The sequence below is a fragment of the Carassius carassius genome, chromosome 41 (genome assembly GCF_963082965.1).
Source record: "Carassius carassius chromosome 41, fCarCar2.1, whole genome shotgun sequence".
NCBI classification, from domain to species: domain Eukaryota; kingdom Metazoa; phylum Chordata; class Actinopteri; order Cypriniformes; family Cyprinidae; genus Carassius; species Carassius carassius.
In genome coordinates this window covers 22,234,044-22,252,650 of record NC_081795.1, presented here as the reverse complement: position 1 = coordinate 22,252,650, position 18,607 = coordinate 22,234,044, and the positions used below count along the sequence as shown (strand labels likewise).

At 37.6% G+C, this 18,607-nt stretch overlaps 1 long non-coding RNA gene and 1 pseudogene across 2 annotated transcripts; both read left to right on the top strand.

The window, feature by feature from the left end:
* LOC132123250 (NAD-dependent protein deacetylase sirtuin-2-like) overlaps positions 1-18,607 on the top strand; it is a 40,364-nt pseudogene that overhangs the window by 13,170 nt on the left and 8,587 nt on the right.
* On the top strand, positions 3,936-6,747 carry LOC132123328 (uncharacterized). 2 transcript variants are annotated; one of them, XR_009426497.1, is made up of 5 exons: positions 3,936-4,107; positions 5,237-5,366; positions 5,516-5,597; positions 6,165-6,292; positions 6,413-6,747. It is a non-coding gene; the product is annotated as an uncharacterized LOC132123328 (long non-coding RNA). The 2 variants fall into 2 exon arrangements; XR_009426496.1 differs by having other exon boundaries at positions 3,941-4,107; positions 5,513-5,597.

Here is an 18,607-nt window from a genome sequence, read left to right as displayed (position 1 = left end):
GTCTGCGTTCCCACAGTATGCCAAGCTACTGTCTTTCATTTTGAGCATCCCCGTGAGCAATGCTTACTCGGAACGAGTGTTTTCAATAATGAAAGGTGCCTGGACCGATGTGAGAAACAGGTGCTCATTTAACCTGGTCCGCAGCGAAATCAAAGTAAAAATGAATTTAATGATGACTTGTGCAGAGTTCCATAAATACATCCTGGGAAAGACGGGAGTGCTGGCAGCAGTGAAAAGCTCTGCAAAATATGCTGATGTCGAGCCTCCACAACCTCGGTAGGCTATATAGCTCAAGTGTGAATTAAAGTTATATTGTTTCTATTAATTTATCTAATTCATCTAGGCTATATGCACAAAGACAATACGACCATTTTGTCCCTTTTTTGCTTTATAGAGTAGATGAAGAGAGCGCAAGTTGCAGCAGCCGTTAGGAAAGTGCAGGCAGAAGTCGCGTGAAGAAGTCAGACCGGTCGAGGGCGAGGCACCGTGTTCAAAATAATACTTCTAGGCTATAGCCTGCTACGTATTAGGCTATCAATTTATATGCATATGTACTTGTTAATAAAAATATGATTGGTTCATTAACTTCAGTTTGAAGTATAAAAATAGCCTAACGTTACTTCTATATTATATCAAATTATATGTATGTACTTATATTAATAAAATCATGATTGGTTCAGTCACTTTCGTTTGAAATTCCCGAATTTCAACCAATCTCATCTGGTCACCCTAGTGGCCACGGATATATCTCCAACGCAAGTCAATGACACTGACCTTCCGTGGTCCACACACGGATACCCGTTTCAATGACGGAGTACAGAACTCGCTCAACGGACGTGCTTTCTCATTTGGAAACGCAACATTTGAAGTATTTGTTTCTTTTCCAATGCCATAATGACGTTAACCAGACAGTTATTGTAGTTATTGCATTGTCCTGCCATCATAAAAATTCACTTTGATTCTGTTAGCCTAACTAAAATCTGTGATACGAGCACGGAGTCTGTGCTGAGATCACGGATAACTCTAACGCAAGTCAATGACACTCATCTTCCGTGGCCCACACACGGATGCAGTCTCACGGCAGTTCGTGATTTGGGCACGTAATTTAATCTATTTATTCGTGGCATGGACACGTTTATTTCGTTATTTTCGTGATTGCAGCACGTTTTTTTTAAACTAATGCATTTCAATTGGAGGCATCTTTCGTGCATCAGCACGATACTTTCTGATTAATTAATTTTTTTCCCCCACAGGACAACAGAAGAAACTTACTGAAACTTTTTTTTTTTTAAATCGGAGCTTAACTTACTGTAACAAAACTGAGCAACATACTGTATTGCTGGTGACAAAAACACACATTAAAACTTTTTTTGCTGTAAAATGCACAATGGTTCTTTTTTTACTTTTTTTATTGATTTTTATTTTTTTCATAGGCCTAGATTTTTTTTTAATTACAGATATCAATATCAAGTCCTTGACACATAACTGTAACACATTTTCACATTTAGAAACAATATAGTTTAAATAAAAAGAAAAAATAAATAAATAAATAAATAATCTAGCAGAGATCTTTTTTTTTTATTTTTTTTTTTTACTTTAGACTCTAAAGTTAAAAGTTTTTATTAAGGTTATTGTAAAGGCTGCTTAAAAATGCTGTTGCTGATGAGCCGCTGATCGCTGTCAGATTCTGCGATATGAATGTCCGCGTTGGATTGTGGCTAATGGGCTTAGAATGAGCCCCGCTCGGCCTGTGTTCTGGCTTACTGTAATATTTCACCGGTAATAAGACCGAAATAATATAATTAAAATAAAGAAATGAATGAATACAATGATAACATCTAAATAAATGTTGATAGATGTAGCCTTATAGTTTTAAAAATATCAATAAACAGCAAATCAACACAGCTTCGAAATAATAACCGAAAAAGACCTAAATAATAATAATACATAATTAATTTACAGCACCGCCACTTCCACCACGCGCATCACGCGCTTTGCGTCAACCCATTCACTCCCAAAGCGTCAAAAACTGAAGGCTGGTCAAGCGCCTCTAGCGTCACTGACATGAGATGTTTATCGCTATGAAATCACGTTCAAGAAGTCTCATTCAGCACACATCGCGATACTTGCCATCAGTTTACAAGAGCCGCAGGTGGGGTGAGTAGTAGTAAATATGCTCTTTTAATGCCTGTTATAAAATGTATTCTGTCTTCTTTATTAATCAGATGAGCGCCTTATGTTTACTCTCTGTATTATATCGGTCATCCGAGGCTGTCTTTGAGTTTCATTGTGTTTAACTAAATGAACACAGCTGCTAACTTTTTTTTTTTTTTTTTTTTTTTTTTTTTTTTTTTTTTATTAACAAAAACAGAACATACAACAATAACATGACATCCAAAAGATACAATCCTCACTATTGCATTAAGAATACAAAAGTAAGTAAAATTAAAAACAGAAAGAACTTAAACAAAATTACAAAATTAGATAACAATAGGGGCAATCTATTTATAATAAATAAAAAATTAGAGACCAGTAATTATAAAATTTAAGAAAACAGCATATTACTTTACTTTTCAATTAGCTTCAATTCTTCAGCAAATATAATTGTATCACTACATTTTTTGTTATCAATACCTTTGAGAGACTCAATATACAACTGAAAATCAGCCAAAAAAACCTTCAAACAAGGTTTAGAATTATTTATTCTACTCTTGTGAATATGAAATTTACCTAATAAAATCATAAGATTCATCATAAAATTAACCGAAACAATTTTTGAATCAAAATATATGATAATATCTTTGGATGTTAGTTTAGAATTGTAACCAGATTTTTGTTGAAAATGCAAAGATAGATCCTCCCAAAATTTTTTAGAATGATAACATTCAAAGAAAAGGTGAAGAATTTTTTCTGGCTGATCAGAACAAAAGGAGCAATTTTCATCAATATCCATAAATTTTGATAAAGCATAGTTACTAACGTAAATATTATGAATAATTTTCAAATGTATTTCTCGATGTTTGTTAAATATACAAAACCGAAAAGGAAGCAACCAAGCCTTTTTCCAGATAATCTCTGGGAAGCAAACATTCCAGAAAAATTTTCCTCTAGGCTGAAAGGATCTATTTTTATAAAATATATTCTTAATAAATTTATTGGTACACTTTTTACTGTGAATGTCCACCCCATTTAAATAAAGTATAGGTTCAATTCTACAAATACTAAGGGACAGCATATGACTTTTCATTAACAACAATAGACCTGCGGGAATGGCTTTTATCACAGAATGATATTCTCTATATTTAATAGGGAATGCCCATTTATTCATAAAATTTTCATAGGAAAGAAACTGAGCTGACTGATCTAAAAGATCAGATAAAAAGTAAATTCCTTTAGCTTTCCAGCTCTGTAAATAAAGAGATTTCCGATTTACTGTAATATAAGCGTTATTCCACAATATTGCTTTATGTGGGGAAAAGTTATGTACATAACATAACTTCCAGGCCTTAAGAGCTTGTTGGTAGAAGTTGGATAAACACAGCTGCTAACTGGGGTGATTAAACTCTGTCACGTGACGTGCCATAGACCTGGGATCCGTTTTATATTCATTTCAGGTTCAAAGATGGAAGTTGTATTTGTAGTAAAATCATGGTAACCATGACACCTACAATAGTAGGTCAAACCCAGTAAACAAGACATTTACCATGTTTTTTACCACAGTAACTGTAGTTTTACTATGGTTTCGTGATAGCACAATAATCACCAAAATAACTATAGTTGTACCACTGTAATGATAGTGTTTAAATGTGCTTTTATATGACATATTTCACAGTAATCACATTTACTGTACCATGCTTGTAATACCTTTCTAATGTAAATAAAAAAAAAAACAAATTTTTCCCATCTTGCAGTTCATTCATATTAGTTTATATCTTAAATATTTTGCTCACAGATCACTATTAACATTCTGTATATAATTCTGTTTTATTTTCTCTCCCCTTGTATTTATTTTTTAGCTGAAAAGATGTAAAGGAAGCAGTCAGCCCAGTCGTGTTTGTGGAGAGGTATTCCTTCAGAAATGGAGAAGACAGAAAGCTGCAGAGGCAGGTTGGTCTGTGACTGTGATAGTTTGTTCCTTTTATCAAACATTCCTGCTGTTATCATTTGCACAGCATTTGTTGTTTCTTAAACTGTTGTACGGTCCAAATACCCACACTTGCCATCTTTGCACATTTCCTTTATTTGGCCCAAGTGAGCATGAGGATCCCAAGTGTGTGTCGATCTTAACATGACAAAGTTCGTTTCAACTTTGCATTTTAAAATAAACTTCTAAATGTTTTTCCCAATAGTCCCTATTAAAGATGACAATTTAATTTGTGGTGCTTCTAATTAAGTGATAAAAAGAAGTTACAAATGATGTACAAAATAAATATACTTTTCTGTGCACCAAGAAATTATTCTCAATATCTAATTATTATTATTAATATTTCACATACATTGGAAAGGTTTGCGTGACCTCCTGTGAGATCTCTGCAAAAAGTCTCACGATTAATTCCAAAACATGATGCATGATGGGATACACTAAGCGTTGTAAAGCGCTCCGGAGCAGTATTGGAGAGGTTTAGTTTGTGTTAAGGATGCTGCGCTTTGGCATTATTAAGACCGGGGACAGTCTTGTGCATGCACTGTCACGTACACACACTCTCAAGGGACCTCAAGTGTGGGTATTTGGAAAGGGGAAAAGTCTTTAAAATGATCCCTAAATACAGTCGCACATCAAAGTCTTAATAATTCACTAATTCAATTTAACACTTGTATGATATTGTACAAGCCCCTGGACAATCTCATCTGACACTGTCACAATATTGGAAAATCACACAGTCAGAAAGTTTATATTGTTCATTGGCTTCTCATTAAATTACTTCAAATAAGCCCCATCAGTTCATGTTCCCACTATACGTGATCTCCACGAGTAGAAATGCTAGTTTAATGTGTCACGTGATATATATTAAATCTTTGATTAATTTGTCAGAACCAGATCAATTACACTACTGATAACAGCCCTATTAGCATGTATTAATTTTTAAACCAACTCATATGAATATAGCTTGCTATTAATGACTTATACAGCAATTAATTATACAGCATCTTTGCAGAGGATGCTTTCATGGTCTAAAAAATAATGTATAAGTAATGAATAAGTTGCATGTAATGAAATAATATTTCTGTCTTACAGGATTGTTTGCAGATAATGCTGCTCTTCTTTTTCAGAAGTTTTTGGTGAGCCAACCCTCACACACCTTCCTAAAAACTAAAAGAGCTATTACTGAGTCTCAGTGAATCTTGCCATGATCAGCTCTTCCCAGGTACCTTTTTTTTTTTAAATATTTTTGAATTAACATTTACTCATCAAATGCTCTGGTCTGAATCTTACTTTAAATTAACTTAATTATATGTTTAATGAGCAATATTAATTACACACAGAGTAAGTAGAGATTATCTTGTTTCACAGAAGAGAAGGAAGACCAAGGAAATGATTTGCTCAGGATGAGGAATGAAGACGGCCATCTTGTGCTCAAACAAACAGAAGTCCACTGGTATGTGTGTGTTGAAGCAATGCTGTGTTATGTGTTACAGCACTTTATGATGATCTCTCACAGGACTGGTCATGTCAGCCGTGATTATTCTTTCCAATGTTTTTATTGTTATGTTATTTTATTTGATACAGCTATTATAATTATAGCATGTTAGCAAAGTGTGACTGAAACATTTTTAATCTTAAGTTTTTAAAAAACACTACCTGTTTTTCTTAAAAGCATACAAGTGCCATAAAAGTGGTTTAATTGATATAAACACCAATTGACATTATCTCATTGTATCGTAAACGTTGTGTTATAAATTGTGGATTGATATTTGATTGGTTTGAAGCAAGGCCTTACACTCCACAGACTAAAACACATTTGTGAGAGAAGTCAGGAACTTTGGAGAGAGATTCTAGAGGAAGAAAACACATTTACTGCAACATTAGATCGATTCTAGAGTCTCTGAGAACTACACATGCTAATGGAGTCTCATGAGCAAGACCTTTGCCTCTGTAATTTTTTCTTAATTCTTTTATAATGAAATTGTTTATTGCAGTATTTTAACAATTTTACTTTGTACAGATGGTCTCATCAGCCAAATGAGGGGTTTTGACCAAGTGATGCTCTTGAAAGGAGTGAAAGAAGAGGATGTGGTAAATTGTCTTCAGAGAAAAGGCTTCTCAAAAGGTCTTAAAACAGCTTGAAGAATGGTAAGTGTACAGTACTACAAGGGTCATAGTTGCTCACCCTGCTAAAATCACACAGAACATAAGCTGAGCTCTCTGTCCATTAAACAACTTCATCTGGATTGTTTGTTACACTTTGACCAGGTCTGGGATCTTAGGACTGAGAGATCCTCTGGCTGAGAACATGCTACACCACATCGGTGCTGGATATCAACCACAAACTGTTTCCAGACACGAGAGAAGAAGATCACGATGGGGAGATGAAACCAGTTTAGATGTGATGATAAGGAATCATTATTTTCTGGAACAGTATCACATGTCTTATATGTATCACATGATCTGTATCACAGTTGACTGGATGGGACTGTGTGACTTTTAAGGACATTTCATCACTCATCTGTGTGAACTGATTAATATATGAGGTTAATGTATTTTTGATGATAAATAATTATTTTCCTTGAATCTTATTTGTCTTGATGCTACTTTTATCATCTTTATATTCTATGCTTCAATAAAATGAAAATGGTGAATATTGTGTTCTGAAGATTCTTGGTAAATACATCATTTTACTAGGTAGGCTCATATGTGTTTATTTTAGACTTGGAAAAACTACATATTATTAATTATCGGGATTATTTTTTACTTAAGACATAAAAATATTTGATCAGATTAATGACATCTGGGACATCAATACACCAGAAAGTTATTATTGTTTATATTTAGTAACAAATGCCAATTGTTTTGTGAAAGAAAGGGAGTTACGAGATTAATTATTTTGCATTACAAGATGTTGCCATGGGCTTTATTGTTACAAACACTTGAGGGATAACTGAGAATGTAGCAGGAATGATCAATGTTTATCTTGAACTGCATTAAAACCAAGAGCATGCACATTACTGATGTCCAGTACCTGAGGAGCAAGATAAGGGGGTGAGGAGGACATTTTTTACACAGATTTTTTCTAATTAGTTTTTCCATGTTTCATCAGATGGCCTCAACATGTCCTGTCAAAAGCTTTACTAGCCATGATGTTAAGATTAGAAAAGTGTGGACTGTGAAAACTGTCAGATATAAATGTGACTCAGCTCAGTTTGTTGTCCATGATGAGGAGAATACATATATGTAGGATTTACTGCCCTTCTACCCCCAGGGGCCCAGTAGCACCTCCTGGAAGAGCCCAAAACTGTACATTTCAAATGGCTGTAAATCAGAGTCAAATTAACATATCAAAGAGAAAATCAGCAGGATTACTACTTATGCTATGCTGATAAAATAATTTTGGGCACAGTTTTCAGAAATAAATGGAAAGGTGGCATAAAGGCATTTTAAATATTGCTCACTCTAAAATACTAAATTTCATCATGCCTCTCAAATATATCATAGATGTTTACACAGTGAACATATTTATATGTCCAGTTTACCATTAAATATATTATTTATTTCATTTCGTTAATAAAACGTTTTAAACTACATTACCCATAAGCCTCCGTCGTTCTATCTATGGAAAGGCAAAACTAGGCGCTGTTTTTTGTAGTTCATTGAAGTTATTCTTAGGGATAGGGTTAGGATCTCACTAAAAAGGTGATTTTTCTCAACATAGAAACACTTCATTGTTGACTTAATATATTTACTAATGTGATAATAGCAGCAAAACATACTTTTGTAACATGATGCGCTGTTTAATATGGGTTAAAAGATAGTCCAACCACAGACAGTCCTGCGGTGACAAGGAACATTCACAGCCAATGGCATCATAGCTGAGCAGCGTCATCACACTTCCTTAACCATGTATGGTCATTCATGAGCGCTGTCTTCCGTTTTTCGGCTAAAGGGATAGATTGGTTAACAATAAATTAAATTTGCCACCTATTAGATAGTGTTTTATTAACGTCTACACCTTCTTCCAACAATAATGCAAATACAGAAATTATTGTTATTCAGCTTGACAAAAATTAGGCAATATTGATGTGCACATGTGTATTTACAACTACACATGTGATGAGAACTGCACAGTCACAGTTGTATCTTATCTAACCAATAGATTCATTTCATTCAATTTAAAAGATACATTTTTTTCCTGACCAAAGACAAGTGCATTTACTAATAAAAAGTAAAGAGTGAAATTATTAAGTTATTAAATTATTCACATTTGTTTCTGTGATTTGCCTTGCTTTACCAATTGATCTCTAGGAATAAAAACTGAAAAAGCATAATGAACATACATAATTTTGTAAGAATTTTCCAGTATTTATTACAGTATTATTATTATGTCAAACTCATTTAAAGACAAAGAGCGCATATTACTGCACTGTCACCAAGCTCGTTTTTGAAGAATAAAATTATGAAGAATAAAAAGGCAGTTATGTTGTAAACGTTAACAATTTTCAGTATGCAAATACTTTTATTAAAAAATAAAACAGTATAAATACGGTATATGTCTTTCAGAGAACACCAGAAAAAGATACATTCTCTTTAAAAATTCTATTGACCAAAAAGTGATACAACACAATGTAAATGTTTCAAAATCACAAAATAACATCATGAAGTCATGCATGTCAAGTGTGCAATATCATCTATAAAACTCTATCAGCACATCATCAAATAAACACTGATTGTCCGAACAATGGAAGAAAGATAAAGTGTTCAGGAAAACAAACACCTGCTACATAAAAATGCAGAAATATACCTTTAACAATAACATCATTCACTTCATGACTGGAACTAGGGGATGGCTGTGTATGAATATGTCCTTTACTAAAACTCCCGATGAGAACTGATGCTTTTTTTATGATAAAAGCACCAGAAGTACAGTTTACTGTATGACGCTTGAAAAAGAGAACACAATGCTTTATCAATATGATAAATACTATTTTTAACTATTGTTATCATCACTGGTTCTGTATACAGTACAGTATATGGGTTACTGGAAGGTCACAATGTATTCATTATAAGCTTAATTAAAACAAAGTTACATCTTCTGCAAAAATCAAACCACTGCAAAGTCTTAAGTCACTGATCCAGGAACCCTTTCTGTCTGTGGGGGGGGGGGGATAAAGAGTTTTAGAGGTGAGTCCTTGTGCATGATGGAGAACTACAGTGTTATCTGCAAACAATCCTGGAAGACAGAAAGGAAGGAAATATTATTTCTTTACATGCAACATTACTGTGTTTTTTTTAGACCATGAAAGCATCCTCTGCAAAGATGCTGTATAATTAATTGTTAAATGCATCCATTTTATAAAAGCAAGTCATTAATAGCAATTTCTAATCATGGAGATCACGTATAGTGGGAACATGAACTGATGGGGCTTATTTGAAGTAATTTAATGAGAAGCCAATGAACAATATAAACTTTCTGACTGTGTGATTTTCCAATATTGTGACAGTGTCAGATAAGATTGTCCAGGGGCTTGTACAATATCATACAAGTGTTAAATTGAATTACTGAATTATTAAGACTTTGATGTGCGACTGTATTTAGGGATCATTTTAAAGACTTTTCCCCTTTCCAAATACCCACACTTGAGGTCCCTTGAGAGTGTGTGTACGTGACAGTGCATGCACAAGACTGTCCCCGGTCTTAATAATGCCAAAGCGCAGCATCCTTAACACAAACTAAACCTCTCCAATACTGCTCCGGAGCGCTTTACAACGCTTAGTGTATCCCATCATGCATCATGTTTTGGAATTAATCGTGAGACTTTTTGCAGAGATCTCACAGGAGGTCACGCAAACCTTTCCAATGTATGTGAAATATTAATAATAATAATTAGATATTGAGAATAATTTAGTAGTAAAACAAAGTGTTGCACGTTTTCTTGGTGCACAGAAAAGTATATTTATTTTGTACATCATTTGTAACTTCTTTTTATCACTTAATTAGAAGCACCACAAATTAAATTGTCATCTTTAATAGGGACTATTGGAAAAACATTTAGAAGTTTATTTTAAAATGCAAAGTTGAAACGAACTTTGTCATGTTAAGATCGACACACACTTGGGATCTTCATGCTCACTTGGGCCAAATAAAGGAAATGTGCAAAGATGGCAAGTGTGGGTATTTGGACCGTACAACAGTTTAAGAAACAACAAATGCTGTGCAAATGATAACAGCAGGAATGTTTGATAAAAGGAACAAACTATCACAGTCACAGACCAACCTGCCTCTGCAGCTTTCTGTCTTCTCCATTTCTGAAGGAATACCTCTCCACAAACACGACTGGGCTGACTGCTTCCTTTACATCTTTTCAGCTAAAAAATAAATACAAGGGGAGAGAAAATAAAACAGAATTATATACAGAATGTTAATAGTGATCTGTGAGCAAAATATTTAAGATATAAACTAATATGAATGAACTGCAAGATGGGAAAAATTTGTTTTTTTTCATTAAAAAGGTATTACAAGCATGGTACAGTAAATGTGATTACTGTGAAATATGTCATATAAAAGCACATTTAAACACTATCATTACAGTGGTACAACTATAATTATTTTGGTGATTATTGTGCTATCACGAAACCATAGTAAAACTACAGTTACTGTGGTAAAAAACATGGTAAATGTCTTGTTTACTGGGTTTGACCTACTATTGTAGGTGTCATGGTTACCATGATTTTACTACAAATACAACTTCCATCTTTGAACCTGAAATGAATATAAAACGGATCCCAGGTCTATGGCACGTCACGTGACAGATAGAGTTTAATCACCCCAGTTAGCAGCTGTGTTCATTTAGTTAAACACAATGAAACTCAAAGACAGCCTCGGATGACCGATATAATACAGAGAGTAAACATAAGGCGCTCATCTGATTAATAAAGAAGACAGAATACATTTTATAACAGGCATTAAAAGAGCATATTTACTACTACTCACCCCACCTGCGGCTCTTGTAAACTGATGGCAAGTATCGCGATGTGTGCTGAATGAGACTTCTTGAACGTGATTTCATAGCGATAAACATCTCATGTCAGTGACGCTAGAGGCGCTTGACCAGCCTTCAGTTTTTGACGCTTTGGGAGTGAATGGGTTGACGCAAAGCGCGTGATGCGCGTGGTGGGAGTGGCGGCGCTGTAGTATATTATTTATGTATTATTATTATTTAGGTCTCTTTCGGTTATTATTTCGAAGCTGTGTTGATTTGCTGTTTATTGATATTTTTAAAACTATAAGGCTACATCTATCAACATTTATTTAGATGTTATCATTGTATTGATTCATTTCTTTATTTTAATTATATTATTTCGGTCTTATTACCGGTGAAATATTACAGTAAGCCAGAACACAGGCCGAGCGGGGCTCATTCTAAGCCCATTAGCCACAATCCAACGCGGACATTCATATCGCAGAATCTGACAGCGATCAGCGGCTCATCAGCAATAGCATTTTTAAGCAGCCTTTACAATAACCTTAATAAAAACTTTAAACTTTAGAGTCTAAAGTAAAAAAAAAAAAAAAAAAAGATCTCTGCTAGTTTATTTATTTATTCTTTTTATTTAAACTATATTGTTTCTAAATGTGAAAATGTGTTACAGTTATGTGTCAAGGACTTGATATTGAATTCTGTAATTTAAAAAAAAACCTAGGCCTATGAAAAAAATAAAAATCAATAAAAAAAATTAAAAAAAGAACCATTGCGCATTTTACAGCCAAAAAAGTTTTAATGTGTGTTTTTGTCACCAGCAATACAGTATGTTGCTCAGTTTTGTTACAGTAAGTTAAGCTCCGATTTAAAAAAAAAAAAGTTTCAGTGAGTTTCTTCTGTTGTCCTGTGGGGGAAAAAAATTAATTAATCAGAAAGTATCGTGCTGATGCACGAAAGATGCCTCCAATTGAAATGCATTAGTTTAAAAAAACGTGCTGCAATCACGAAAATAACGAAATAAACGTGTCCATGCCACGAATAAATAGATTAAATTACGTGCCCAAATCACGAACTGCCGTGAGACTGCATCCGTGTGTGGACCACGGAAGATGAGTGTCATTGACTTGCGTTAGAGTTATCCGTGATCTCAGCACAGACTCCGTGCTCGTATCACAGATTTTAGTTAGGCTAACAGAATCAAAGTGAATTTTTATGATGGCAGGACAATGCAATAACCACAATAACTGTCTGGTTAACGTCATTATGGCATTGGAAAAGAAACAAATACTTCAAATGTTGCGTTTCCAAATGAGAAAGTACGTCCGTTGAGCGAGTTCTGTACTCCGTCATTGAAACGGGTATCCGTGTGTGGACCACGGAAGGTCAGTGTCATTGACTTGCGTTGGAGATATATCCGTGGCCGCGTCACGGAATTTGTGGCAATTCCGTGATGATTTCACAGATTTTGAGTTAAGGGCCCGTGGACATTTCACGGAATTCTGTGAGACCAGGTTGCTTCTCCCGTCATTGTTACTTGCACCTCTTGCCACATGTACAGTTTATCTATCTCTGTCGCTGATGAGGGATTCACATGTGATAAATGCAGGGAAATAGTTAGGCTGACAGAGAAGATTTCAGAATTAGAGACACACATCCAAACTTTAATTGAGGACAGTAAGAATGTTAGGTTAGATACGGCTTTGGATGCGTCTAGCTCAGGGATTCCTGTACATTGTTCGGTTCCGGAAACAGAGCCCCTGCAGCAGGGCAACTGGGTGACGGTGAGGCAGCGTAGTCGTGGGTCAAAACACCGCTCTTCTGTTCCGATCAAAACATTAAACAGGTTCTCCCCACTCAGTGATGCACCCACTGAGAAACCTGATGAAAGTGCTCTAGTTATTGGTGATTCTATTGTACGGAACGTGAATATAGAGACATCAGCCACCATAGTCAAATGTTTACCGGGAGCCAGAGCGCAAATTTAAAAGTGCTGGCTAATGCTAAACGTAAATACAGTAAGATTGTTATTCATGCCGGCGCTAATGATGTTCGACTTCGCCAGTCGGAGATCACTAAAAATTAAACATTAAAGAGGTGTGTGAACTTGCAAGCATGATGTCAGACACTGTAATATGCTCTGGTCCCCTCCCTGCTTACCGTGGTGATGAGATGCATAGCAGATTGTCATCACTCAATGGCTGGATGTCTAAGTGGTGCCCACAGAATAACATAGGTTTCATAGACAATTGGACGAGCTTTTGGGGCAGACCTGACCTGTTTAAAAGAGATGGTCTTCATCCCTCCTGGGGTGGCGCCACTCTTCTCTCTAGGAATATGGCAAATAGTCTTAGTGTTTATACTTGACTAACTGGGGCCCAGGTCAGGAAGCAGACAGACTGGCTAAACCGACCGTCTGCTAGCTGCCACCCGTCACAGAGGTCAGTTAATTCTCAGCACATAGAGACTTTTTCACCTAGATATCACACTATAGAGACTGTGTCTGTTCCCCGAACTAGAAAATACAAAAAACGTCCAAACCAAGTTAAGATTAACAATTTAATTGAGGTTCAACACATAAAAAACAGAAGCAATATGGATAAACAAATGATAAAGCTTGGCTTATTGAATATCAGATACCTTTCTACGAAAACACTTTTTGTAAATAATATAATCACTGATCATAATATAGATGTACTCTGTTTGACAGAAACCTGGCTAAAACCTGATGATTACATTATTTTAAATGAGTCCACCCCCCAAGATTACTGTTATAAACATGAGCCCCGTCTAAAAGGCAAAGGTGGAGGTGTTGCTTCAATTTATAACAACGTTTTCAGGATTTCTCAGAGGGCAGGCTTCAAGTATAACTCGTTTGAAGTAATGGTGCTTTATATAACATTATCCAGAGAAACAAATGTTAATGATAAATCCCCTGTTATGTTTGTACTGGCTACTGTATACAGGCCACCAGGGCACCATACAGACTCTATTAAAGAGTTTGGTGATTTTACATCCGAGTTAGTTCTGGCTGCAGATAAAGTCTTAATAGTTGGTGATTTTAATATCCATGTTGATAATGAAAAAGATGCATTGGGATCAGCATTTATAGACATTCTGAACTCTATTGGTGTTAGACAACACGTTTCAGGACCTACTCATTGTCGAAATCATACTCTAGATTTAATACTGTCACATGGAATTGATGTTGATGGTGTTGAAATTATTCAGCCAAGTGATGATATCTCAGATCATTATTTAGTTCTGTGCAAACTTCATATAGCCAAAATTGTAAATTCTACTTCTTGTTACAAGTATGGAAGAACAATCACTTCTAACACAAAAGACTGCTTTTTAAGTTATCTTCCTGATGTAACCAAATTCCTTAGCATATCCAAAACCTCAGAACAACTTGATGATGTAACAGAAACTATGGACTCTCTCTTTTCTAGCACTTTAAATAAAGTTGCTCCTTTACGCTTAAGGAAGGTTAAGGAAAACAAACATAACCCCAGGTATTTATTCAATACAGTGGCTAAATTAACGAAAAATAAAGCCTCAACAAGTGTTGACATTTCCCAACACCACAGCAGTAATGACTTTATGAACTACTTTACTTCTAAAATCGATACTATTAGAGATAAAATTGCAACCATTCAGCCGTCAGCTACAGTATCACATCAGACAGTGCACTATAGACCCCTTGAGGAACAGTTCCACTCATTCTCTACTATAGGAGAGGAAGAATTGTATAAACTTGTTAAATCATCTAAACCAACAACATGTATGTTAGACCCTATACCATCTAAGCTCCTAAAAGAGGTGCTTCCAGAAGTCATAGATCCTCTTCTGACTATTATTAATTCCTCATTGTCATTAGGATATGTCCCCAAAACCTTCAAACTGGCTGTTATTAAGCCTCTCATCAAAAAACCACAACTTGACCCCAAAGAACTAGTTAATTATAGACCAATCTCGAATCTCCCTTTTCTGTCAAAGATACTAGAAAAGGTGGTATCCTCACAATTATATTCCTTCTTAGAGAAAAATGGTATATGTGAGGATTTCCAGTCAGGATTTAGACCGTATCATAGTACTGAGACTGCTCTCCTTAGAGTTACAAATGATCTACTCTTATCATCTGATCATGGGTGTATCTCTCTATTAGTTTTATTGGATCTTAGTGCTGCGTGTGACACAATTGACCACAACATTCTTTTGCATAGACTTGAACACTTTGTTGGCATCAGTGGAAGTGCATTAGCATGGTTTAAATCGTACTTATATGACCGCCATCAGTTCGTAGCAGTGAATGAAGATGTATCCTATCGATCACAAGTGCAGTATGGAGTACCTCAAGGCTCAGTACTAGGGCCGCTACTCTTCACGCTTTATATGTTACCCTTGGGAGATATCATCAGGAAACATGGTGTTAGCTTTCACTGTTATGCTGATGATACTCAGCTCTATATCTCTTCGCAGCCCGGTGAAACACACCAATTTGAAAAACTAATGGATTGCATAGTCGATATAAAAAACTGGATGACGAGTAATTTCTTACTGCTAAATTCTGAAAAAACAGAGGTGTTAATTATAGGACCTAAAAACTCTGCTTGTAATAACCTAGAACACTGTCTAAGACTTGATGGTTGCTCTGTCAATTCTTCGTCATCAGTTAGGAACCTCGGTGTGCTATTTGATCGCAATCTTTCCTTAGAAAGCCACGTTTCTAGCATTTGTAAAACTGCATTTTTCCATCTCAAAAATATATCTAAATTACGGCCTATGCTCTCAATGTCAAATGCAGAAATGTTAATCCATGCATTTATGACCTCAAGGTTAGATTATTGTAATGCTTTATTGGGTGGTTGTTCTGCACGCTTAGTAAACAAACTACAGCTAGTCCAAAATGCAGCAGCAAGAGTTCTTACTAGAACCAGGAAGTATGACCATATTAGCCCGTTCCTGTCAACACTGCACTGGCTCCCTATCAAGCATCGTATAGATTTTAAAATATTGCTTATTACTTATAAAGTCCTGAATGGTTTAGCACCTCAGTATTTGAATGAGCTCCTTTTACATTATAATCCTCTACGTCCGCTACGTTCTCAAAACTCAGGCAATTTGATAATACCTAGAATATCAAAATCAAGTGCGGGCGGCAGATCCTTTTCCTATTTGGCGCCTAAACTCTGGAATAACCTACCTAACATTGTTCGGGAGGCAGACACACTCTTGCAGTTTAAATCTAGATTAAAGACCCATCTCTTTAACCTGGCATACACATAACATACTAATATGCTTTTATTATCCAAATCCGTTAAAGGATTTTTAGGCTGCATTAATTAGGTAAACCGGAACCGGAAACACTTCCCATAACACCCTATGTACTTGCTACATCATTAGAAGAATGGCATCTACGCTAATATTTGCCTGTTTCTCTCTTGTTCCGAGGTCACCGTGGCCACCAGATCCAGTCTGTGTCCAGATCAGAGGGTCACTGCAGTCACCCGGATCCAGTACGTATCCAGACCAGATGCTGGATCAGCACCTGGAAAGGACCTCTACATCCCTGAAAGACAGCGGAGACCAGGACAACTAGAGCCCCAGATACAGATCCCCTGTAAAGACCTTGTCTCAGAGGAGCACCAGGACAAGACCACAGGAAACAGATGATTCTTCTGCACAATCTGACTTTGCTGCAGCCTGGAATTGAACTACTGGTTTCGTCTGGTCAGAGGAGAACTGGCCCCCCAACTGAGCCTGGTTTCTCCCAAGGTTTTTTTCTCCATTCTGTCACCAATGGGGTTTCGGTTCCTTGCCGCTGTCGCCTCTGGCTTGCTTAGTTGGGGCCACTTCATCTACAGCGATATCGTTGACTTGATTGCAAATAAATGCACAGATACTATTTAACTGAACAGAGATGACATAACTGAATCCAATGATGAACTGCCTTTAACAATTATTTTTGCATTATTGACACTGTTTTCCTAATGAATGTTGTTCAGTTGCTTTGACGCAATGTATTTTGTTTAAGGCGCTTGTGACGAGTGGGGCGGGGCCGAGGGACATGGGAGCGAGGCCGGGGGAGTGATTGGAGATGAACTACACTTGTTCGTCCCACCGGTCTCGAGGCCCATGGAGGAGATGGAAGGATATAAAACTGGAGCGACGACAGTGAAGGACGAGAGAGGACCAGGCCTGGGCTTTTAGTTGTGTTTTGGTTTTTATTTTATGCGCACCAGTCGTCCGTGAGGGGCTGGTGCGCTGTTTTGTGTTTATTTTGTTATTAAAATGTTGTTGATTGTCCGCCGGTTCCCGCCTCCTTCTTCCGGATGAATATGAAGGTTGATATCGTTACAGTGGTGCCGAAGCCCGGGAGAAGGAGGGACGCGCTGCTGAAGATCCCTCGCCGCTGTGGTGAATCCGCGGTGCCATCGAGCTGGCGAGGAGTGTGCCGCCATGGACGCTCGAGGCGGTGGACTGGAGCGAGTTGCCGGGGACGGGCGAGCTCGCTACCGGCCGCCCACGATGTGGAGAGACGGCTGCCGTCCGTGAGGGAGCGGAGGAGTCGGCGCCGTTCGCCAGGTGGCCGGAGCCTGCTGCCTCCGCCGGAACGGGGAGGAGCAGGGAACGGGGGACTCCTGCCGGCTGCCCAAAACCGGAGGAGCCGTCGCCGTCCACCGGGCGGCGGAGGAGTGTCGTGCCGTCCGCCGAGGGCCGTCCAGTGCCACCGCCAGGCACCGCGGAGGAGATCACCCAGCTGGTGGAGGGCCGAGCAGCGGTGCGTCTGGGAACCGGAATTTTTTTTTTTTTTTTTTTTTTCCTCTCCCCTCTCTCGTCTCTGTCGCTCCTCCTTCCATCTCCTTTTCTCTCGCCTCGCCTGTCCTACCCCCAGGTTCCCGCAGGTCCCCGGGAGCGGCCCCCCCGGAGGGAGTAGAGCGCAGTCTCGGGAGTACCCCCCGGCCTGCGAGGGGCGATGGGGGTATGTGACGAGTGGGGCGGGGCCGAGGGACATGGGAGCGAGGCCGGGGGTGTGATTGGAGATGAACTACACCTGTTCGTCCCACCGGTCTCGAGGCCCATGGAGGAGATGGAAGGATATAAAACTGGAGCGACGACAGTGAAGGACGAGAGAGGACCAGGCCTGGGCTTTTAGTTGTGTTGTGGTTTTTATTTTATGCGCACCAGTCGTCCGTGAGGGGCTGGTGCGCTGTTTTGTGTTTATTTTGTTATTAAAATGTTTTTGATTGTCCGCCGGTTCCCGCCTCCTTCTTCCGGATGAATATGAAGGTTTATATCGTTACAGCGCTATATAAATAAAGGTGACTTTGACTTTGACGAATGGGACACACCACGGTCTCGTGGACTTAACGTACACATGCACGCAGTAAGTCCGCAAGACTGAGTGCACATGAAGTTTTCCATTTAGGACAGGCCCAAGCAGGCACGTGAGGAGTTGTCTTCTTCTTGCTTT